Source organism: Monodelphis domestica, chromosome 6 (assembly GCF_027887165.1).
Source record: "Monodelphis domestica isolate mMonDom1 chromosome 6, mMonDom1.pri, whole genome shotgun sequence".
In the NCBI taxonomy this organism is placed as follows: Eukaryota; Metazoa; Chordata; class Mammalia; order Didelphimorphia; family Didelphidae; genus Monodelphis; species Monodelphis domestica.
In genome coordinates, this window is record NC_077232.1 from 21,305,452 (window position 1) to 21,311,469 (window position 6,018).

At 35.2% G+C, this 6,018-nt stretch overlaps 1 pseudogene; it reads left to right on the forward strand.

Moving 5' to 3' along the window:
• Positions 1 to 4,498: 4,498 nt before the first annotated feature.
• LOC100022098 (olfactory receptor 1009-like) lies at positions 4,499 to 5,437 on the forward strand (annotated as a pseudogene).
• The last annotated feature ends 581 nt before the right edge of the window (positions 5,438 to 6,018 follow it).

A 6,018-nucleotide genomic window follows, 5' to 3' on the forward strand; every position in this document is an offset into this window, starting at 1 on the left:
AAAGAAAATGAAAAAGAATGTGTTGGAATTTGAGCTTTTAGAGCTTAAGTTCATTCTATTTTTATATTTATATTCTATTTATATATAAATAGAAACTTATGTTGATATTTTATTTAAATAAATTAAGTTTATTCTATTTTTGTCATTCTGTGATAACCATCAGCATGCCTAGCACATAACAACTATTCAATAAATGTTACCTTGTTTGAAATGATGGAGCCAGGGACTCAATCCATATCTTCTAACCCCCCAAACAGCAGACAGCCCAATGACTATATGATTTGAGAATTATATTTGGAGTTAGAAAAACATCAGTTTAAATCCTTCAGAGAGTTTATGACCCTGGACAAGTCACTCAATTGCTCTGTCAGTTTGTAAAGTAAGGCTAATAAGAGCACCTTCCTTCCAAGGCTATTGTAAAGATCATTAAAGTACTATAGAAATGATAGGTATTATGATTAATATCATTGTAAGTGGTGGGACAATTATCTTATATATATTAAGTACTTGGGAGTCTTGCCCTCTCAATATGAATGACTAAGGTGGAGTGATAAGGGTTATGGCCCAGGCCACTGAAATTTAAATGATGCTTACATGATCTTTTAAACAACTGAATTTAGTACCTAATAATCAAGAGCAATTCATAAAATAAACATCTATCAGATGGACTTTTTTCTCCTCCTTCCTAGGACATATTTTTTGAATTTTTTTTTACTTCAATAAACATTAGTTTGACTTTGGACCTCACCAGAAGAAATATATCAGAGTAATTTAATTTATGAATAGAAGTCCCCAGAGCTATGTTCACAGTGGTGGTGTTTATAATCCTGCTACTTCCCTTCCCTTATCTTTGATACTTGTAGCCATTAGATTATATGCTCCTTGAGGGCAAGAAACACCTTTTTGTTATATATATATGTTTTATATATATACATATATATACATATATATACATATAAATGTTTATCACAGTGCCTGTCATATAGTAGATGTTTTATAAGTGTTTATTGATTGATTGGTTGAGTTCAATTCTATTGTTAATTGATTACCCATTCCCAAAGAGTAAAATATGAAAGAGTTTTAGAGGGTTAGGAAAAGATAGACAGGCAACAGTGTAAAGTTAAGGGACCACTGAGTCTAGAGACTAGAAGTAGGGTTCAAATGCTACCTCTGCCTCTCACTAAGCTGAGTGACCTTGGGAAAGTAATTTCCCATCTCTGAATCTAAGATTTCACATTTAAATAGGGTCTGTGACAGGATAATTTCCATTGTCTCTTACAATTACAGCCCTTCTGCTACTGTGTTTAGATTGGAGACTTGTAAAAGAAAGATCAGGGTAACAAGGAAAAAATATTTGTATAAAATATTTATAGTTATGCTTTTTGTATTGGCAAAAATGGTAAAATGAGGGAATGTCCTTCCATTGGGGAAAGACTGAACAAATTACAGTATCTGTTGGTGATGGAATACATTGTGCTCAAAGGAATAATGAGACTGCCGGTCCTTTGATCCAGCCATAGCACTACTGGGTTTGTACCCCAAAGAGATAATAAGGAAAAAGACATGTACAAGAATATTCATAGCTGAGCTCTTTGTGGTAACAAAAAACTGGAAAATGAGAGGATGCCCTTCAATTGGGGAATGGCTGAACAAATTGTGGTATCTGTTGGTGATGGAATACTATTGTGCTAAAAGGAATAATAAAGTGGAGGAATTCCATGTGAACTGGAATGACCTCCAGGAAGTGATGCAGAGTGAAAGGAGCAGAACCAGGAGAACATTGTACACAGAGATTGATACATTGTGGCACAATGGACTTCTTTACTAGTAGCAATGCAATGAACCAGGAAAATCTCCAGGGACTTATGAGAAAGAATGCTATCCACATCCAAAGAAAGAACTGTGGGAGTAGAAATGCAGAAGAAAAACAGATGATTGATCATGTTGTTATGTGTAAATAATATTGTATAGGAGGTTGATAATAGTTGACAGGGGTTACTAAATATCAGTAGGATGTTGATAAAAGTTCTGGAGGTCAGCTTGGTGTACCACTAACACTATTTATTATCAGGAGAGTGGGGATAGGAAACAGAACGTAGGAAATAGGTTAGTATATCTCTTAATGCTTATATTATGTCTAATATTCTAATTCTATACTAAAAATATCTAATAAATTCCCAAATCTAACTGCTTTCTTTTCAGTTTCTTCTTGCCTGACAGAGCAGGCCTACCTAAACTTATTCTCACTGTCTAAAATAATATTCTCTATTTAACCAAACTATGCTAATTACTAAAATCTTCTTTAACCTCCTTAACCAAATATCAGAAATTCAAATTGTCAGAGGTGAAAACTGCCTGTCATAGTGACACAGACAGTAGTCCTTCACCCTCAAGTTCTGAAGAGAAAAGCTGTAAGGATCAGGCCCTTCTCTCTCAAGGTGCTGAGGAGAAAATCCCTTAGAGAGAGACTTCTTCTCCAATCCCTCTCTAAATTCAACCTCTTAACAGTAAACTGTCAGATCTTCTTCATTGAGAGAGAAACCTCAAACAGCAACCTAGAACTGCTACTCTCTGAGACACTAGAGCAAATGGAATTTTTCTAACTGACCTTTTCTCCTTTTTTATAGTTTGTCTCTTAAAGAGACAGAGGTCTAATCTGTCCCCTAGTGCCTCTTAAAGATACAGTCTGAAATTGAGAAGACTTCTGCTCTTAAAGGGACAGAGTAATATTACTTAATTTCCTCTAACCTAGAAACTCTGCTTCTAAGGACACAGAGTGAGATTAAGAAATTCCTTATAACAATGTGGTTCAATGGGGATATGATTGGGGTCTTGGGCTTTATTGCAAATATGAATAATATGGAAAAATATTATGAACAATGATATATGTATAACCCAGTGGATTTGCTTGTCATCTCCAGGAGCCAGGAAGGAAGAGGAATGGAAAAAAAATCATGATTCATGTAACCATGAAAAAAAATATTCTAAATACATTTAAAAAAAAAGAAAAAGAAAGATCAAGGAAATCTATAGATGAGATGCCATCAATTCTTAACCCTTCATTTGAGAGAGGAGTCAAAAGAAGCCTCAGGAGGTTGTGATCAGGTCCTCTTGATTCTGTTTGTTTCTCTATTCATAATTTTATCACAATTATCTGCCATATCTTGTTTAGCCATTCTCAATGGATGGACATCCCTTTAATTCCTACTTCTTTGCAACCACAAAGAGAGGTGATCTAAATATTTTAGAGCATTTTGGTTCTTTTCCCTTTTCCCCAATCACCTCTGGAAATAAGCCCAATAGTAGTAATTCTGGGTATATAGATATACTCATTTCTATAACTCTTTGAACATAATTCCAGATTGCTCTCAAAAAATGATTGGACCAGTTCAGAATTCCACCAACAGCATATTAGTGTTCTCATTTTTTCCACATCACTTCCAGCATTTCTCATTTTGTCCTTTTTTTTCATTTTATCCAATCAATAGGTGTGAAATATCTAAGTTGTTTTGATTTGCATTTCTCTAATTAATGATTTAGACTATTTTCCTATAGTTATATATAGCTTTAATTTCTTTACAAATGACTTTTAAAAACTTTGACCATTTAACAATTGAGGATTGGCTCGTAGTCTTACATATTTTGATAAAAATATTTATTTTTTAGATATGAGACCTATATCTGAAAAAACATCTATTATTTCCCCCTAATTTATTGTTTTCCTTCTAAACTTGAGTATACTACTTATATTTATTCAAATCTTTTTTAATTTAATCTATCCAAAATTATTCCCTTTACAACTCACAATGCTCCCTATCTCTTGTTTCTTCATAAATTCTTTTCCTATTCATAGATCTGATAGATAATGTATTCTTTGTTCTTCTAATTCACTTATGACTTCTCCCTTTATGCCTAGGTTAGGTATCCATTTTGATCTTCTCTTGGCAAATGGTATAAAATATTGGTCTAAATGTAGATTCTGTCAGAAAGCTTTACTGCTTTCCTGACAATTTTTTATTAGCCAGTGAATTCTTATTCCCTAAATGAAATCTTTACTTTTATCAAAGACAAGGTTACTATGATGTTTTATAACAATTTGTTACATGTCTCTTCTGTTCCACTGATCTACTTTTCCGTTTCTTATCCAGTACCAGATAATGTTGATTAATTACTGCTTTATTACATCATTCAAAATCTGGTACTGCTAGATCTCCTTCCTTTAATCTTTTTCCTTAATTCCGTTGATATTATTGACTTTTTGTTTTTCCAAAGGACTTTTTTCAAATGGTCATGTCCATGTTAAAAAATCCAGAGGCAGAATTAGAATCAGATCATCAAAATCCAGAACCAACTCCACTATGCCCTATACCTGCTTCGCAAGGCTTTTGCTACGATCAAATGAAATTATTTATGTAAAGAGATTTGTAAATTTTAAATCACTATATCAACATATCCGTTATCATTATTTTCCTTCTTCTAGCAGAAACCAACCCAAGTAAATGGCCAGTGAAAACTACACCAGGGTCACTGAATTTATTTTCCTGGGTTTACAGTATTATCCCCAGATGCAGGTCATCCTGTTTGTGCTTTTTCTGTTCTTCTATCTCTTCACCATGACAGGAAACCTGGGAATGATCATCTTGATTCAAATTGATGGGGGTCTTCATAGCCCCATGTATTTTTTCCTCAGTCACCTATCATTTGTGGACATCAGCTTCTCTTCTGTGGTGGACCCAAAGATGTTGAGAGACTTCTTTGAGGAGAGAAAAACTATCTCATTTCTTGGTTGTGCTTTGCAGCAATGGTTCTTTGGGTTTTTGTGGCCACTGAGTGCTTCCTCTTGGAATCCATGGCCTATGATCATTATGTTGCAGTTTGTAACCCCCTACTTTACTCTGTGGCCATGTCCCAGAGACTTTGCATCCAGTTGGTGGTTGGTCCCTACACTGTCAGATTCATGAACACCATGACACACACCACAGCTACGTTCCGTCTTCCCTTCTGTGGCCCTAATGCCATCAATCACTTCTTCTGTGACATATCACCCCTTCTCTCCCTCGTATGTGCTGATACCAGCCTTAATAAGTTGTTAGTTTTCGTCGTGGCTGGAGCTGTTGGAGTATTTAGTGGCCTGACCATCCTTGTTTCCTACATCTATATTCTGACAGCCATCCTCAGGATCTGATCTGCAGAAGGCAGATGGAAAGCATTCTCTACCTGTTCTTCTCACCTTACTGCTGTCGCCATCTTGTACGGGACTCTCTTTTTCTGGTGCAATTTTATCCCTGGATCTTAACAAAGTTGTCTCTGTGTTTTATACTGCAGTGATCCCCATGTTGAATCCCCTCATCTATAGCTTGAGGAACAAGGAGGTCAAAGATGCTATCTGCAGGACCATTGCTAAAAGGAAGTTTTGTATCAGCAAATAAGTTCTCCAGAAGGGGAAGGAATAAATTCCTCATCAAGTTGCATGAGTTTCATGAAGTTGCCTATATTTCCAAAATTCTAGCATAGAAGTTTTTCCTCCTGCATTTTCAGGTCCCTTCTTCTTCTTTTCCAGGGAAAATAATTTCATAGCAACACATTATTCTATCAATCTATCTACTCATTCAAACCATTCCTTCAGCATATACTGTCTTTTCCTTCAAGGGAGTTCACCTTTTTATACATTTTTTCATATACATACATATACATACATTTACACATATATGTGCTTATATACATATATATGTAGGGATACACACACATACACACCACATGCATACTAATGGTGGCTACTGCTGCTCTTGGCTTTCCTAAATTGTTTTTGATAATACATCGTTGCCATTGGGCTTCTTTAATATGATACATTTGGTCAATAAATGGGTCTCTTCCTACTGGAAAATCCTGGAAAAAGATGGAATTCATAATTTTTCTAATCCTTGGATATTTGTCAGTTAAATTCACTAGTCAGTGGAGGGAGCAATTCCTACTTTGGGTTCTAGGATACTATTGAGAATCTGGGAGAGACCAGAGGTT